The sequence below is a fragment of the Pseudophryne corroboree genome, chromosome 2 (genome assembly GCF_028390025.1).
Source record: "Pseudophryne corroboree isolate aPseCor3 chromosome 2, aPseCor3.hap2, whole genome shotgun sequence".
NCBI lineage: Eukaryota > Metazoa > Chordata > Amphibia > Anura > Myobatrachidae > Pseudophryne > Pseudophryne corroboree.
The window spans coordinates 303,776,688-303,796,357 of record NC_086445.1 but is presented as its reverse complement, the minus strand read 5'-3'; the positions used below and the strand labels follow the sequence as shown (position 1 = coordinate 303,796,357).

General features: G+C 41.9%; 1 pseudogene; it reads left to right on the top strand.

Moving 5' to 3' along the window:
• The first annotated feature begins 8,532 nt into the window (after positions 1-8,532).
• Positions 8,533-8,650, top strand: LOC135052048 (5S ribosomal RNA; annotated as a pseudogene).
• Positions 8,651-19,670: the final 11,020 nt, after the last annotated feature.

The window sequence follows — 19,670 nt, the reverse complement described above, 5'->3', positions numbered from 1 at the left end:
ACTATATGTAGCAGGACAATAAGAGTGTTCAAACTGCTAATGTCTCAAATGGATCAAATGAAAAAGAAATGTATAATAAATTCAAATGATGTTTAGGAACTTTAGATAGTAGAGTAGCTCAGCACCATATACCTGACTCCTACTGTATCATAATATTGATTAATACACATACCAGCAGGTTATCCTGGCCTTATGTAAAAAAAATTATAAGCCAAATAAATAAGTTTATATTTTTTTTAAAATAGCTACTGCAATACTGTTGTCATACGATTGTATAGTGATGGCAATTTTTTTTAGAAATGTGCAGAAACCATAGAGAAAAAATATTTTCTTACAGTACCTGTTTTAATACATTTTAGAGCTCAATACTAGTGTCAAATCCTGCTAGATTTAGCACATTTTTGCCACAGAGAGTGTAGTGTATGAGCGGAATAGCCTCCTATTAGAGGTGGTAGAGACTAATAGAGTAGAACATTTAAACATACTTGGGATAGACATAAGGATATCCTTACAAAGAACTAAGGATCAAATAAGGTTTGATGTTACTATAAATTAAGAAAAGGGGCAGACTACATCGGCCAAGTGGTCCTTATCTGTTTCTATATTTCTAGATTGAATAACTTTTTTTAAAATAGTTAATATCATGTGTGGTCACCCTGGCAATAATAAACACAGAGAAGGTGCACTAGTTGCTGATCAAATACCTTACTTGTCTATCATCTCTAGTGGTTAGCCATTCTATGCTGAATGGTCTTAATAAACAGTCTTCCCAGAAAAGATTATTATGGGTTAATTTGGAGTAATTTCCAGTTTCCATGATATCAGTTTCTTCTGTGGTCTACTGTACTTTAATTTGGCTTATGGTGTTCCCTTTTCCCAATTCCTAACACACTGGAGCCAAACACCCTAGAGGGCTTGCTGCTGCAGATAAAAGAGAGTGACAAGCAGATAGCCCCTTGAGCATTTTTTTTCTAAACCTAACACTACCAAAGCCATACCATGATAAGAAAAGGACCCATGTTAAAAGGGGGCATTGACTCAATGTTAGTACTAGGAGCACTGTACCTGTTTGTCCTGTCTGGGATAATATCAGTAATCAGATTTTCAAAGATACATCGAACTTGTTAACTAGGGTACCTGCATAAAGTTTGAGAACATTAGACTCTGACTCTCTCCATCTGGCAGAGAAGAGAATGGTGTGGCACGATGACCTGAACTAGAGCATTTATTTTGTAGCCTCTTTGTGTAGTGTAACCGCTATATTTTGTTACTTGTCATATTATGTTCATATATGTTTTAATTTATAAAATAAAGTGAATTTGTGAATTCCAGTTATTTCTAAAAGGATTCTGAATCCCTAGAGGTACCAGGTTCCTTAGACAGATATTAAGTCACAGTATAAAGTTTTATAATATTAAAATAAAAATAAAAGTACACACTGTAATGCCCATTAAAAAAACAACACTTTTTATTTTGAAACTTGAACTGTCTAATAGAAAAAAGTCTTCACATATACATTATATTTAATTAGATTTACATGTGAATGCTTTCTAAGACAATTTTAAAATGTATCACGCTACTGTGTCTTAATGATCATGTTTCATAAACAAGATCACCAAGGTCGTATTTTCAACAACACTTGGATAGATTTAACCTTTCATCTTTATTAAAGCTTATCTTCTAAAAACCAAACAAATAAATATTACTTATGTTATAAACTAAAGGTTTTAAAGATTTTCAACAAATAAAGGTCAAAAATAATTATACAGTAGGTGTAAAATATAATTCCCATGTCTGTAGCTGCAAACATATAAAAATATTACAACAATTGCACTAGTAACATAAAATGAAATTAAATGCATAAACTTTTGAGTTTTAAGAAAATAGATGAATAGATAGATAGATTGCATATATAATAACTGAAACAATATAATTTTAAAGTACGTAACTAAAACCATTTAGCTCACCACACGTCCCTGCTATCAACAGACCTTTAACACTACAGTGTCAATGTACTAATCAAAGCTAGGAGGGGGCTAAATGATAAAGGTATTGAAATTTCCTGTGCATATGACTTCTCTATATGTACTTAAGGCATAGGTTCTCAAACTTGGTCCTCAGGACCACACACAGTGCATGTTTTGCAGGTAACCTAGCAGCTGCACAGGTGTATTAATTACTCACTGACACATTTTAAAAGGTCTACAGGTGGAGCTAATTATTTCACTTGCGATTCTGTGAGGAGACTTACAAATAATGCACTGTGGGGGGTCCTGAGGAGAGAGTTTGAGTACCTGTGACTTAAGGGAATTTCTCTGTTTGCAGCCTGGAATCTGTAAGTTCAGGCTAGAATATTGTGCTGCCACAGGCAGCTGTGGCAATGCTAAGTGACCCAGGTGTTACTAAGGATAGATGTCACTTACCAATGGGTGTTTTCGCCAGCACCAACTTCCCCAGCTCTAGCTCTTCTCCTCACTGAAGAAGTAGGAAGTGAGCTCTATCACTTTGGCTGGTAATAAATAACGTGGTTTTTTTTAGTAGAAAACATTCTCTGTGCCCAGGACTCATGAGAGTGCTGTGAACACAATGGGGGAATTAAATTGATATTGCAGCCTGATCTCCCATATAAAGTGACAGGAGAATGCACTGGCGATATTCAATTGATGACGTTTATAGTGCCGATTAGTGTTGGGTTTAGCTACGTAAAGAAGCTAAACCTGACTAAACTAATGGGTGTGGTCACTTTTCGCACATTTCAGCTCGCCAGCAAGTGGGGCTGTGAACTGAAATGTGTCTCCCTGCAGCTCAGAATTGCTCCATTGGGTGCCATTTAGTGGCGGTGGTGGGGAGAAACAATTGAATTCCCCCCAGTGAGCACAGTCACCGTGGAGGGCATTACTTAACATTCACTCTCCTTGACGGAGTAATTCTAAGTAACAATTGCAAAAGCTGCCTCCTGCTTCACAATGATAGCAGGTGAAGCAGGGACAGCTTTACAGTATCTCCAAGGTAAGTGGAGTATAAATACATGAACCCCTATTTCATTAAGGGATCTAATTCATTAAGAGACCAGCTTTTTTATATCTTTAATTTTTTATTTTAAGCACAGCACACACAGCAATAAGATATGTTATATGTGGGAAAATTACACATGCCGCCTTGATGATAATTGGGATCAGAAAAGATCAGCAAAGACTAAAAGATAAAGTGACCACTTAGCATTTTACTTTCATATGCAGATCTGGCTGAGCAACTATGCATGCAGATGCATACAGAGCCAGTGGGTGTGTATCTTTTTATAATTCCTCTGCAGAAGCATATTTTTATATTATATTTTTATATTTTTAAATCATAGATACTATTTTTAATCTTTTATGCTTATGATTCTATTTATGTTTTTTATCTGATACGTAAAGCAAGATTATATTTTTCTTGATATAGCAATGTTCAATTATTAACTTTGTCTGCAATAGGGGAGCCTCACACTCCAGAAGAATTGCATTTGCTGCTTCTGAAATTGGAGATTATACTCCAAATAGTTGTTGCTGAATTAAAATAGGATTCCATAACCTCAAAATACAATGTATGGAATATTTTCACATATGCATAGCTTATTGAAATAGTAGAACATTTTCCCATTGGACATTTCAGGTTTGGATACTAATGTTAGTAGAACAACCAATATTCTGACCTAAAATAGTACCAAACTTTTTGTCTCTTTAATACCTTTCTTTTAATATATTACATGACTATATTTGGATGACTTTGAAATTTGACCCTTTTGGGCCACAAAATGACTTGAAATTATCTTTAAGGTCAAAATATTTAGTGGCATCCACTCTAGTATTTCTGTCTGAGCTATGAATGATTTAGTATGAATGCCTGCTATTCACATTTCATGCAGATACAACTTTTTGAAGCCTTTGAATATTTTGGCTGGTCTACCATATCCTTAAAAGGTTATTATAGACATTTCATCCTAGTCAATGCTAGAGATTCACTCTGTTCATATACAGTATGTCTTTTAGGAGCAACTTTGGAAGTGTATTCTTTCTCTTTATTTGCAGTCCAGCATAGTCATTCAGGCAGCAACCACAATTTTCTCTTTTTTTGCCAATTATATCGTGGTTTGAGATATTTAGCCTGTCAGAAACATATTGTTCAACTTACAATTAGCAGTTTGTCATCCAGTTTTGCAAACATACAGTAAATACTGTGCCCAATCCATATACTAATGTTTGTAATAATTGGGATTTTTCAGATTTCAGATTGAGCTGTTTTTATGTATGCACTTTATAGTGGGGCTTAGCATTTATTATATTACATAGTTTACTAACTACAAATCCAAGCAAATGATAACTAAGATTTGAGCAAAATGCACTTTAGTAATACTGCTTTCACATTGCTATATCGGGCAACACCCAGCACTTCTACAAGAGTCCATCCTGGGTGCGACCCGCTTGAGACCCCTTTCAGACTGGCTGCCCTGACATGGCATATTGCCGTGTAGATGACATCAAGCACGGAGGCGGCACTTGGAGATCAGGTAGCGAGTCGCACCGCACAGCAACCCGGAACCGACCCGTGTTTTACCCTGCTTCAAACACAGGTTGAAATGCCAGGCTGCTCGACCCAGGATATTTCCCCTGGCCCCTTTCACACTGCACAAAAACCTAGGTTACTGTGCGTTCACGTGCAATAATCTGGGTTCTTTTTGGCAGTGTGAAAGGGGTATAAGTTACCTGCCTAGACTTATAAGTGAAAATAGAAGATATGTTAAATATTATTTTTTTTAGTTCATATTTCTCTTTGCGGTTTTTTTTAAATGTCAGGAATTTGGAAATACTGTAATCTATTATATTAGATTCTACATAGTGTGGCTGATGCAGAGTTAATGCACTGTGTTATGAGCCACGGCAGTGGCTCATTCCTGTTTTGCATTTTGGTTATGTATTTTATGTTTTACTTCTGTTTCTGTTTCTGTTCCCTTGGCTTTTGTGGGGTGTCCGGTGTCCACCCTTAAGGAGAGGGTACTGTTATGAACCACAAGCAGTGGTTCATTCCTGTTCACTTTCTGTTTATGTATTTTATGTTATAGTTCTCTTGCAGGCCAGGATTTCCTTTGCTCTGGTTTAGAAAGACTCTTGTTGGCCGCCGGTGGTGAGTCTGTAATTGCAGCCTGTTTCCATGTGTTTAGCCTCACCTGTCTGTTAATTGCACCTGTCAGTTTGGAGTCGTGCAGCAGGGCAGCTGCACAACATAATTAATTAGGGTCCCTGCTGTGATTGGAGGAATTCCTTGTTATATTCTCCCTCCCTGCCTGACACAGAAGCCGGTGGTAGCTTCTGTCTAACTGCTTCCTGCCTTGAAACATTCCTGTCCAGGAGTCCTGTGGCTTTACCTGTGTCTGATCCAGTATCCTGCCTTGAAGCATTCCTGTCCAGGAGTCCTGTGGCTTTGCCTGTGTCTGATCCAGTATCCTGCCTTGAAGCATTCCTGTCCAGGAGTCCTGTGGCTTTGCCTGTGTCTGATCCAGTATCCTGCTTCTTGGTGTCCACTGGTCTGTCATTTGGAATTCTGCCTGTCCTCCAGTCTTGAGAGCCTATGTCAGCTACTTTGGGGGTACCTGTCCTTTTTGCCAGTATTCGTACCGGTTTCGTGAGTAGTGGCTTTGCTGCGTCCCTCGGCCTAGGCCGTAGCTACCTGTTGCTTTTGCTTTGGATTTTCTGCAGAGGGTTCTGCATGTGCTGTCCTCACCGGAACACAGCGGTGTTGTGTCGGCGTGTGGACAGCACTGCCTTTGTTGTAGTTTTTGTCTTGGCGGCTGTGCCGCACATACTTTATTTAAGTTCTGTAGCACCCCTAACTGGGTACTTAATTCTCTAGTTAGAGGTTCCCCTTGTCATCGCCCCCTCTACATCTACGCCTTGTCTCCAACTAAGACCAGGGGGCATCAGAGTTGGGCAGACATAATCCGCCCTTCAAACGCAACTGCCGTGGGCCCAAGAAACCATAGTCACGCAGGCGTAGGCTGACAACGAGGGTGAGACAATGGAGTTAGGGATCCTTGGGGGTGCTGCCGAGCTCCGTATCTATTGCAGCATTACGTTCCTGTACTTGGGGCTCATCCGCCCAGTTCCAGGAGTACCAAATACAGTGAACGTAACACACTGTTTGGGGTAAAAGAACCACTGTAAGTGTCAGTTTCAAAGTTTTTGAAACCTCTGCTTATCGCCAGGAAATTAAAGCATGGGGTTTTGTAATCCATCGTCGATGTGCATCTGTTTTATGTCTGCTTTTTTGGGGGTTTTATAATGGGATTTTGACAAAACTTACATGAGACATGATTAAATCTATGTTAAACCAATGCATCTATCTGACCACTCAGGAGGAATAGCCATGCACTTATAATGAAGGTAATTATTATATATTGCAAAAGAAATCAAAAACTGTTACATCAATATTTCTCTTATGAGGGAAAAATATTAGTAAACCAGGGGAAAAATATAAATTTCATTAACAGTAAGTAAAATGTTTATTACTTATATTAAAAGTGTAAAATTAAGTCATTATTCATTAGTATTTAAAAAATTATTTTAATGATGGTGAAACATATTATTTTATGGTACATAATTGGTACCCAGATCGTAAAATATATAATTCTTCCTCTAAAAATAATAAATACTTAATATTGCCCCTTTTAATATAATTAATAAATAACATTGATCTCTTAATACAATTAAACAATAATTTGTATATATTTAATATTTAAACAATAATTTTATATATTATAAAAAAGAATTTCCCACACACAAGAGAATTATCAATCTGTTTCTGGCTTATTTTGCAATGTATAATCATTTTTTTTATTATGATTGTATGGTTATTCCGCTCCTTCTAATTGACCAGATAGCTCAATCAAAATGCCTTTGAATTAGGAATGAGCAGGTTCGGTTCCTTGAGAACTGAACCCCCCCTTCCCCGAACATTATGTCCTGAGCCCGGATACGAGTCCGGTTCGGGTTTTCCCACCAGACTCGGTAATCGGAACGAGGCAAAACGTCATCATCCCGCTGTCAGATTCTCACAGGTTTTGGATTCCATATAAAGAGCCGTGCGCCACTCCCATTTTCACTCCAGCCCTGGAGAGTGTAGCGAGAGGATGTGTCTCCTTAGTGTCTGTGCGGGAAAGTGGTGTGGCGCGTGGGATAACATAGAAACAGAGTAAAATAGTTAATGAGGTTGAAAAGAGGCAAAATGCCCATCGAGATCAACCTGTATTCTGTATTAAGCTGAGTTCATTATAATGTCCCTGCTAAAGTAATGTTTTATGTCTAGTTAACAACTATAAATCATGTTCCTCCCAGATTATTAAATGTTAAATGCTATAACCTTGGATATATTTTTCAGTCAGAAATGTATCCAATCCATTTTTAAATGCATTTAAAGAGTCCGACATTACCACCTTTTATGGCAGGGAAATCCAAATTCGCATTGCCCTAAGAGTGAAGAACCCTTTCCTACGTTGCGTATGGAATATTCTCACCTCTAGCCTCAGCGGGTGCCCTCATGTCCTATACAGAGTTCTTTTGATAAACAATTCCTCTGATAACTCTTTGTAATGTCCCTTTACATATTTGAAGATATTAATGATGTTTCCTCTTAGACGCCTCTTTTCCAGTGTATACATATTCAACCTAGTAAGCCTTTCCTCCAATCCAGTCCCTCTAGCCTTTTATTCAATTTAGTAGCTTTCCTTTAAACTCTTTCGAGTACACAGATATCTTTTATATAATGTAGTGCCCAAAACTGAACACAATATTCCAGGTGCGGACGTAGAAATTATTTTTCAGTGGCAGGATTACACTCTCATCCTTTGTCTCAATTCCCCGTTTTTTACATGCTAGCACCTGACATTGCATACAGTTATTAAGCCTGGGATTTGGTACACCTAGAGCTGAATGCTGGCTCAAAAAATAAAATAAAATGGTGAAGCTCAAAGGCTCCCTAAATATAGGGATAAGTCATCAGGACTGACATAATAAATCACAGATACCATCCAGAGAGTCTGGACTGATATGATGAGTCACAAACATTTGGCTTTGACAAGATAAATCACTATATGTAGAGAGATAATCAGCTATTGAGCTTCACCATTTTTTTTGAGCCTGCCAGGTATACCAAATTCCATATTTTTTTCACACAGGTTAATCAGAGGTGTGGATCCTCTCTGATAGAATTTAAGCACACCAATTCTTTACACTTCAATTTCATGTGTCCATAGCACTTGAGTCACTTTCTTGCCAGAAAGCAGAAGTGGTACACTTGCCCCCAAATCATCACACACCACCCTCATTTTAACACTCTCTCATCTGGTTGACAGTTACAGCAGCTGAGGTGATTTGCCTCTCCCAATACACCAAATTACTGTCACAACAAAAAGCAGAAGTGTTCACACTCTCTCATTTGGAAAAGACACGGTTTGTGTTAAGTACAAAAAGTAGAAGTGTTTCTCCCATTCTTGAATTAACTGTCCACGGCCATGCTATCCTGAATATGACCGATACCGTCTGATCTCGGAAACTAAGCAGGCAAGGCCTGGTCAGTACCTGGATGGGAGACCACCTGGGAATACTAGGTGTCGAGGGCATTTTTTCAAGAAACAATCATCCCATATATACTACCATATGATCCATCTTTAGATCCTGTTACTGTCAACAGAGATTGTCAGTTAAAGATATCACATAGATACAAACCACTGAGTGGTCAATCAGATTCCTTTTCATTAATATAGGGATCCACAATACATTCCACAGATTTTCATCTGCAGTTAATTCTGCAATTTGAACCTTATCTGTTAAAAAGGCAATCAAGTTTTATATAATTGTTTTAAGAAAATAATGTCAGATTTTTTGGGGAATCAATTAAAGGTTAAGTTTATTTTAATGGCACATACAGAATTTTTTTCATTCATTTCACTTACTTTATTATTACAAAACAGTGCTCCCAAAAAGCTTTTTTGTCTGTCTTTCTCACTTTAAAACAAACTGTTTTTCCTAGGCAAAGCTGCTTTAATTTGAGGATCAGTCTCCTGTGAGGTACTGCATCGAAGGCTTTTGCAGGTGGCGACCTGCTCTTTTGTGTCATTCCAGTGCTGTCTTGTGCTGCAATAGTTCAGTGGTGGTGTCTTGTGCTGCATCAGTTTATTCACAGTGGTGGTGCCCTGTGCTGCCATAAGTCCAGTGGTGCTGCTGTGTAAATCCAGTCCAGTGGTGCTGTGTTGTGCTGCATCAGTCCAGTGGTGGTGTCCTGTGCTGCCATAATCCCAGTGGTGGTATCCTGTGCTGCCATAAGTCCAGTGGTGCTGCTGTATAAGTCCAAACCAGAGGTGCTGTGTTGTGCTGCATCAGTTAAATGGTGGTGTCCTGTGCTGCTATAAGTCCAGTGGCAGTGTTCTGTGCTGCCATAATTCCAGTGCATTATAAGTCCAGGTGTACTGCCGTATAAGTCCAGGTGTACTGCTGTATAAGTCAAGCGGTACTGCTGTATAAGTCCAGTCCAGTGGTGCAGCCATATAAGTCCAGGGGTACTGCCGTATAATTCCAGTCCAGTGGCGCAGCCGTATATGTCCAGGGGTACTGCCGTATAAATCCAGGGGTACTGCCGTATAAGTCCAGTAAAGTGGTGCAGTTATATAAGTCCAGGGGTACTGCTGTATAAGTCCAGTGGTGCTGCCGTATAAGTCCAGTCATGGGGTACTGCCATATAAGTCCAGTCCAGTTATCCAACTGTATAAGTCCAGGGGTACTGCCGTATAAGTCCAGTTCAGTGGTGCAGCCGTATAATTCCAGTTGTACTGCTGTATAAGTCCAGTCGAGTGGTGCAGCTGTATAAGTCCAGGGGTACTGCCATATAAGTCCAGGGGTACTGCCGTATAAGTCCAGTCCAGTGGTGCAGCCATAAAAGTCCAGGGGCACTGCCATATACAGCAAGTCCAGTCCAGTGGTGCAGCCATATAAGTCCAGGGTTTCTGCCATATTATTCCATGATTACTGATGTATAAGTCCAGGGGTACTGTCGTATAAGTCCAGTTCAGTGGTGCAGCCATATAAGTCCAGTGGTGCTGCCATATAAATTCAGTCCTGTGGTGCAGCCGTATAAGTTCAGGGGTACTGCCATAAAAGTCCAAACCCATGGTGCAGCCATATAAGTTCAGGGTTACTGCTGTATAAGTCCAGGGGTGCTGCCTTATAAGTCCAGTCCAGTGGTGCAGCCATATAAGTCCAGGGATACTGCTGTAAAAGTCCAAGGGTACTACCTTATAAGTCCAGTCTAGTGGTGCAGCTATATAAGTCCAGGGAAACTGCCGTAAAAGTCCAGGGGTACTGCCATGTAAGTCCAGTCCAGTTTTGCAGCTGTATACATCAAGGGGTACTTCCATATACGACCAGGCGTACTTCTGTATAAGTCAAGGGCTACTGTTGTATTACTACAGGTGTACTGCCATATAAGTACAGTCCAGTGGTGCAGCTGTATAAGTCCAGGGGTACTGCCATATATATTTCCAGGGGTACTGCCATATACGTCCAGTCCAGTGGTACTGCCGTATAAGTCCAGTCCAGTGGTACTGCCATATAAGTACAGTGGTGCTGCCATATAAGTTCAGTCCTGGTGTTCTGCCGTAGAAGTCCAGTCCAGTGGTACAACCGTTTATATCCAGGGGAACTGTTGAATAAGTACAGTCCAGTGGTGCTGCCACATAAATCCAGGGGTATTGCCGTATAAATCCATTCCAGTGGTGCAGCCATATAAGTGCAGGGGTACTTCCATATAAGTCCAGGGGAAGTGCTGTATAAGTTCAGGGGTACTGCCGTATAAGTCCAGGGTTAGTGCTGTATTAGTCATGGGGTACTGCCGGATAAGTCCAGTCCAATGGTTCAGCCGTATAAGTCCAGGGGTACTGCCCTATAAGTCCAGGGATACTTCCATATAAGTCCAGGGGTACTGCCGTATAAGTCCAGTCCAGTGGTGCAGCTATATAAGTCCAGGAGTACTGCCATATAAGTCCAGTCCAGTGGTACTGTCATATAAGTCCAGTGGTATTGCCATATATGTCCAGTCCAGTGGTACTGCTGCATAAATCCAGTCCAGTGGTGCTGCCATATAAGTCCAGGGATACTTCCATATAAGTCCAGGGGTACTGCCGTATATATCCAGTACAGTGATGAAGCCATATAAGTCCAGTGGTACTGGCGTATAAGTCCAGTCCAGTGGTTCTGCGTATAAGTCCAGTGGTGCCGCCATATAAGTCTAGTCTAGGAGTACTGCCATATAAGTCCAAAGGTACTGCCGTAGAAGTCCACTCTAGTGTTGCAGCAGCATAAGTGCAGGTGTACTGCCATATAAGTCCAGGGGTACTGCCGTGTAAGTCCAGTCCAGTGGTACTGCCATATAAATTAAGTCCAGTGGTGCAGCCGTATAAGTTCAGGGGTACTGCCATAAAAGTCCAAACCCATGGTGCAGCCATATAAGTTCAGGGTTACTGCTGTATAAGTCCAGGGGTACTGCCTTATAAGTCCAGTCCAGTGGTGCAGCCATATAAGTCCAGGGATACTGCTGTAAAAGTCCAAGGGTACTACCTTATAAGTCCAGTCTAGTGGTGCAGCTATATAAGTCCAGGGAAACTGCCGTAAAAGTCCAGGGGTACTGCCATATAAGTCCAGTCCAGTTTTGCAGCTGTATACATCAAGGGGTACTTCCATATACGACCAGGCGTACTTCTGTATAAGTCAAGGGCTACTGTTGTATAACTACAGGGGTACTGCCATATAAGTACAGTCCAGTGGTGCAGCTGTATAAGTCCAGGGGTACTGCCATGTATATTTCCAGGGGTACTGCCATATACGTCCTGTCCAGTGGTACTGCCGTATAAGTCCAGTCCAGTGGTACTGCCATATAAGTACAGTGGTGCTGCCATATAAGTTCAGTCCAGGTGTACTGCCGTAGAAGTCCAGTCTAGTGTTACAACCGTTTATGTCCAGGGGAACTGTTGAATAAGTACAGTCCAGTGGTGCTGCCACATAAGTTCAGGGGTATTGCCGTATAAATCCATTCCAGTGGTGCAGCCATATAAGTGCAGGGGTACTTCCATATAAGTCCAGGGGTAGTGCTGTATAAGTTCAGGGGTACTGCCGTATAAGTCCAGGGTTAGTGCTGTATTAGTCATGGGGTACTGCCGGATAAGTCCAGTCCAATGGTTCAGCCGTATATGTCCAGGGGTACTGCCCTATAAGTCCAGGGATACTTCCATATAAGTCCAGGAGTAATGCCATATAAGTCCAGTCCAGTGGTACTGTCATATAAGTCCAGTGGTATTGCCATATATGTCCAGTCCAGTGGTACTGCTGCATAAATCCAGTCCAGTGGTGCTGCCATATAAGTCCAGGGATACTTCCATATAAGTCCAGGGGTACTGCCGTATATATCCAGTACAGTGATGAAGCCATATAAGTCCAGTGGTACTGGCGTATAAGTCCAGTCCAGTGGTTCTGCGTATAAGTCCAGTGGTGCCGCCATATAAGTCTAGTCTAGGAGTACTGCCATATAAGTCCAAAGGTACTGCTGTAGAAGTCCACTCCAGTGTTGCAGCAGCATAAGTGCAGGTGTACTGCCATATAAGTCCAGGGGTACTGCCGTGTAAGTCCAGTCCAGTGGTACTGCCATATAAATTAAGTCCAGTGGTGCAGCCGTATAAGTTCAGGGGTACTGCGATAAAAGTCCAAACCCATAGTGCAGCCATATAAGTTCAGGGTTACTGCTGTATAAGTCCAGGGGTACTGCCTTATAAGTCCAGTCCAGTGGTGCAGCCATATAAGTCCAGGGATACTGCTGTAAAAGTCCAAGGGTACTACCTTATAAGTCCAGTCTAGTGGTGCAGCTATATAAGTCCAGGGAAACTGCCGTAAAAGTCCAGGGGTACTGCCATATAAGTCCAGTCCAGTTTTACAGCTGTATACATCAAGGGGTACTTCCATATACGACCAGGCGTACTTCTGTATAAGTCAAGGGCTACTGTTGTATAACTACAGGGGTACTGCCATATAAGTACAGTCCAGTGGTGCAGCTGTATAAGTCCAGGGGTACTGCCATATATATTTCCAGGGGTACTGCCATATACGTCCAGTCCAGTGGTACTGCCGTATAAGTCCAGTCCAGTGGTACTGCCATATAAGTACAGTGGTGCTGCCATATAAGTTCAGTCCAGGTGTACTGCCGTAGAAGTCCAGTCCAGTGGTACAACCGTTTATGTCCAGGGGAACTGTTGAATAAGTACAGTCCAGTGGTGCTGCCACATAAGTCCAGGGGTATTGCCTTATAAATACATTCCAGTGGTGCAGCCATATAAGTGCAGGGGTACTTCCATATAAGTCCAGGGGTAGTGCTGTATAAGTTCAGGGGTACTGCCGTATAAGTCCAGGGTTAGTGCTGTATTAGTCATGGGGTACTGCCGGATAAGTCCAGTCCAATGGTTCAGCCGTATATGTCCAGGGGTACTGCCCTATAAGTCCAGGGATACTTCCATATAAGTCCAGGAGTACTGCCATATAAGTCCAGTCCAGTGGTACTGTCATATAAGTCCTGTGGTATTGCCATATATGTCCAGTCCAGTGGTACTGCTGCATAAATCCAGTCCAGTGGTGCTGCCATATAAGTCCAGGGATACTTCCATATAAGTCCATGGGTACTGCCGTATATATCCAGTACAGTGATGAAGCCATATAAGTCCAGTGGTACTGGCGTATAAGTCCTGTCCAGTGGTTCTGCGTATAAGTCCAGTGGTGCCGCCATATAAGTCTAGTCTAGGAGTACTGCCATATAAGTCCAAAGGTACTGCCGTAGAAGTCCACTCCAGTGGTGCAGCAGCATAAGTGCAGGTGTACTGCCATATAAGTCCAGGGGTACTGCCGTGTAAGTCCAGTCCAGTGGTACTGCCATATAAGTCGAGGGGTACAGCCTTATAAGTCCACCAATATTGTGCGTGCATTGCATCTGGGCAAATTCCAGCATGTCCCATGTTTTGCGCATACAATTAATTTGGTGGTGCAGAATTTTTTGACAAATGACAGGAGCATGCAGGAGATGCTGTTGGTGGCCCGAAAAATTGTGGGCCACTTTCGACATTCAGATACTGCGTGCCACTCCTAGATGGGCCAGGTGTTTGTTCCGCACAACTGTATCGCTTAACTTAGTCATCCAGCTACTTCATTGCACTTCTTTTTCTTCATTGCATAATGAGCTGTTTGGGGCCTAGTTTTTAAAAGTGCCATCCTGTCTGACACTGCAGTGCCACTCCTAGATGGGCCAGGTGTTTGTGCCGCACACTTGTGTCGCTTATCAAAGTCATCCAGCTACCTCGATGCAACCTTTTGGCCTAAAAACAAGGGCCCTCATTCCGAGTTGTTCGCTCGGTAAAAATCTTCGCATCGCAGCGATTTTCCGCTTAATGTACATGCGCAATGTCCGCACTGCGACTGCGCCAAGTAAATTTGCTATGTAGTTAGGAATTTTACTCACGGCTTTTTCATCGTTCTGGCGATCGTAATGTAATTGACAGGAAATGGGTGTTACTGGGCGGAAACAGGCCGTTTTATGGGCGTGTGGGAAAAAACGCTACCGTTTCCGGAAAAAACGCAGGAGTGGCCGGAGAAACGGAGGAGTGTTTGGGCGAACGCTGGGTGTGTTTGTGATGTCAAACCAGGAACGACAAGCACTGAACTGATCAAAGATGCCGAGTAAGTCTGGAGCTACTCAGAAACTGCTACGAGGTGTGTAATCGCAATATTGCGAATACATCGTTCGCAATTTTAAGATGCTAAGATTCACTCCCAGTAGGCGGCGGCTTAGCATGAGCAAATCTGCTAAAATCCGCTTGCGAGCGAACAACTCAGAATGAGGGCCAATATTGTGAGGTGTGAGGTGTTCAGAATAGACTGGAAATGAGTGCAAATCAATTTTATTGAGTTTAATAATACCATAGGATCAAAATTGCCCCAAAAATTCTGTGATTTTAGCTTTTTTTTTTAAATCATCCAGATCCAAGACCCAAACCAAAACCGAAAAGTGAGATTTTGGCAAAGCCAATCCATATCCAAAACACGAGTGGGGATCCAGATCCAAAACCAAAACCCAAAAAGTGCCCGCCGCACATCTCTACCTGGAATCCATCTCATCTGTCACAACCACTTTATTTATTTGGGTGGATTTGTTGATGGTTTTTCATCAGTTTCTAAAGTCAATGCTTAGTAAATACTGGCTTTCTAAACTTGTAATGTTAAAAACACTGATGCTAGTTGGGCCGGCTCCAGGTCTACTAGCACCCTGAGTAAAAAAAAATGTAAGAACACTCCACCCCATGTGTGCGCCAACGTTGCGCATGCTCCTGCGAAAGTGGGTGTTGCCTTGCAACTATATATTATGTTATCAAATTATAAGTATATATACCACATTATCACCCATATTATCACCCCAGTATAATGCCAGTTACACATAATGCCGCAGTATAGTGCCAGTTACACATAATGCCCCAGCACAGTGCCAGTTAAAAATAATGGACAAGTATAGGGCCAGTTACATGTAATGCTCCAAGTATAGTATCAGATACATCTAATGTCCCAGTATAGTGTAAGTTACACATAAGGCGAAGTATAGTGCCAGGTACACATAATGCCCTAATACAGTGCCAGTTACACATAATGCTCCAAGTATAGTATCAGATACACGTAATGCCCCTGTATAGTGCCAGTTACATATTTTGCCCCAGTATAGTGAGAGTAACACATAATGCCCCAAGTACAGTATCAGATACACGTATGCCCCAGTACAGTGCCAGTTACATGTAATGCCCCAGTATAGTGCTGGTACACATAATTACCCCAATATAGTGCCAGGTACACATAATGCCCCAATAGAGTGTCAGGTACACATAATGACCCCAGTATAGTGTCAGATACACAAAATGACCCCAGTATAATGACAGATACACATAATGACCAAAGTATAGTGCCAGATACTCATAATGACACCAGTATAGTGTCAGTTACACATAATGACCCCAGTATAGTACCAGAAACACATAATGACCCCAGTATAGTGCCACTTACACGTAATGCCCCAATATAGTGCCAGATACACATAAAGCCCCCAGTAAAGTGCAGATACACATAATGCCCCCAATAGTGCCAGTAAAACATAATACCCCCAATAGTGGCAGTAACACATAATGCCCCAGTAGTGTTGCTCAATGCCACTGGGCTTGGCTGGACGCTGCTACTGCTAGGCTCTGCTGCTGCACTAGTACCTTTCTTTCCTCACATTAGGGAAGGATTCATGAAGGGTGAGATGAGGGTCAGGCTATTCTCTGCCATGTTAAGACCAGTGTTGGCATTGAGAACTGGAAGCTCATCATCTGTAGAGGAAACTGTGATGGGGTAGAGCAGCTCCACCCTGTGCCTGACATTGTCCAGCCTGGGGATGAGGTTGTCACTGTAGGTGTTGCTTCCATTGCGCTGACAGATTACCAGGCTGGAGTGCAGCTGCTGGGAGGTGAATATAAGGCTGCTGATGTTCCCCTCTGCCAGGAGCAGCTGCCTGTTCCATATACCCACCCACCACACTTGCTCGCACCTCAGCCAGGTTTCCATCCCGGAGCCTGGCCTCAACAACATCCTGGACTGTCCCTACAGCAGCCAGAGGTCGGCGTTGCATGTGGCAAGCAGAGTCAGTATGTTCATGGGCTCTGCAGCTCCGACACATCCCACAGGGGGATGGTCAGGTTGAAGATGAGCTCCCCAGGCTTGGACTTTGCATCCTCCGCCACAAGCATCTCCAGGAACATAGTAGTCAGTACACAGTCTGACACAGTAGTGTTGGCTAACTACCAGCGCACCACATTAGAATAGCTGGCACCCTTAAAAACCCTGCACACCATGCTGCCACTCTGGTTATATGTGCCTGGAGCCAGCCCTGGTTCTATTGTATTCTAAAGTTAGTTTTTTTCTGTCATTTTGAGCTTTACTAGTTAATATACCCTTTTGGAGGTGGAGCATATTTATTATTATTTATTATTACCAGCTATTTATATACAGTAGCGCACACTTATTTTGAGAGAATATTTGCCCATTCACATCAGTCCCTACCCCAGTGGATCTTACATTCTATATTCCCTATCACATGTACCCACAGACATTCATGCTATGGTTAATTTTGTTGGGAGCCAATTAGCCTACCAGTATATTTTTGGATTGTGGAAGGAAACCAGAGCACCTGGAGGAAACCCACGCAAGTACAGGTAGAATATACAAACACCGCACAGTTAGGGCCATGGTGGGAATCGTACCCATGACCTTAGTGCTGTGAGGCAGTAATGCTAACCATTACACCATCCGTACTGTTTAGCTCTACAACCAAGCATAAGCAGATACTGGTGAAATCACCTCCATTTAAAATTGAAGCTCAAGGTGTTTTAATATAGGTCAGGTTCAGTGAGGGCATGTCAGATATGTTCTCATACACCTAGCATCTACAGAATAAACTATATGGCATCAGATGTCCAGTGCGAATGAGCTGCTCCAAGAGGTGTAGTGTACTGTCTTTTGCTATATTTGTTTTGTCTGTGATGCAAATAAGACAAAACATTGCAACCGCATACACAATTGGACTCTCCTTGGGGATTTGTGATATCTATGAACGCACAGTTGTTTTTTCCTGTGCTTTAACAAGCTTATATTTTTAAATTTTTCGAGAGGGAGGAGGGCTTCTATCCTCATGAGAAGCTGAGCCACCAGTCATGAACATAGGCTAAGGCCTTAGCCTTTCCTTGCAACTTCGTGTCATGAATGGCATATTTGCAATTTTATGTTTCTCATCATATAATTTCTTTTTTTCTGAATATTACTTTTGGCTTATTGGATTTTACATGCCCTCTATGACATTGGGTATCGACCATAGCAGACGAGGTTGATGGAATTGCATTGTCAATGTCATGACTGGTCGTAATAGCAGCTTCAGCACTAGTACTAGGAACTGGAAGTGTTTCCTGATATTCCACTATATTTTCCTCCAAACTGTTGTTCTACATTTCACAGGACAGCACCCCTTTATTATTACAGCACACAAAACAATGCCCCTTTAGTTTCACATCACCCCTGTTTTCTTACAGCATACAGGACCAGTGTGCTTTTACTTTAAAACAGAATCACCCTTGAATTATTGCAGCATACAAGACTGGGCCAGCACCCCTGTAGTTTTAAAGCATACAGGACCAGTGTGCTTTTATTTTAACAGAAGCACCCCAAAGTTTTTACAGCATACAAGACTGGACCAACCCCCCTATATTTTCATATCATGCAGGACCAGTGCACTTTTATTTTAACAACTACACCCCTGAATAATTACAGCATACAAGACCGGGCCAGCACCCCTGTATTTTCACAGCATACAGGACCAGTGTGCTTTTATTTTAACAGAAGCATCCATTAATTATTACAGCACATAGGGCCAGTGTGCTTTTATTTTAACAACTGCAATCTGAATTTTTACAGCATACAGGGCCAGTGTGCTTTTATTTGAACAACTGCACCCTTAAATTTTTACAGCATAAATGGCCAGTGTACTTTTATTTTAACAACTGCACCCCTGAATTTTTACAGCTTACAAGACAGGGCCAGCACCCCTGTATTTTTACAGCATTCAGGACCATTGTGCTTTTATATTAACAACTGCACCCCTAAATTTTTACAGCATACAGGACCAGTGTGCTTTAATTTTAACAACTGCACCCCTGAATTTTTACAGCATACAGGACCAGTGTGCTGTTATTTTAACAGAAGCACCCTTGAATTTTTACAGCATACAAGACTGGGCCAGCACCTACATATTTTCACAGCATACAGGACCAGTGTGCTTCTATTTTAATACCTGCACCCCTGAATTTTTACAGCATACATGTCCATTGTGCTTTTCTTTTAACAGCAGAACACCTGCATTTTTACAGCATAGAGGACCAGTGTGCTTTTATTTTAACAGAAGCACTCCTGAATTTTTACAGCATACAAGATTGTCACAGCACCCCTGTATTCACAGCATACAGGACCAGTGTGCTTTGATTTTAACATCAGCACCCCTGAATTTTTACAGCATACAGGAGGACAGTGCCCCTGCCCCCTGTACAACACATTGACAGCCAGGACAGCAACAACACTCATGTACAGCTGTAACACACCTGACAACATATGAAACACCAGAGACAGCCACGACAGCACCACTTACAGGGCAGGTACACCACAGTGACAGGAGCAGCATCCCTACAGAACACACATTGACACCACCCAACGCCACCATCTACAGAGATACAGAAGTCTGTCTTTTTCACTTGCTAAGTCTGGAGTGAAAATAGTGGTGGCGCACGGCTGCTTATATGGAATTCAAAACCCGCGATAATCTGACAGCGGGATGATGACATTTTGCTTTCGTTACCCCTGAATTGTTATAGCATACAGGGCCAGTGTGCTTTTATTTTAACAAATGCAACCCTGAATTATTACAGCATACAGTGCCATTGTAATATTATTTTAAAAACAGCACCCCTGTTTTTTTACAGCATACAGAACCAG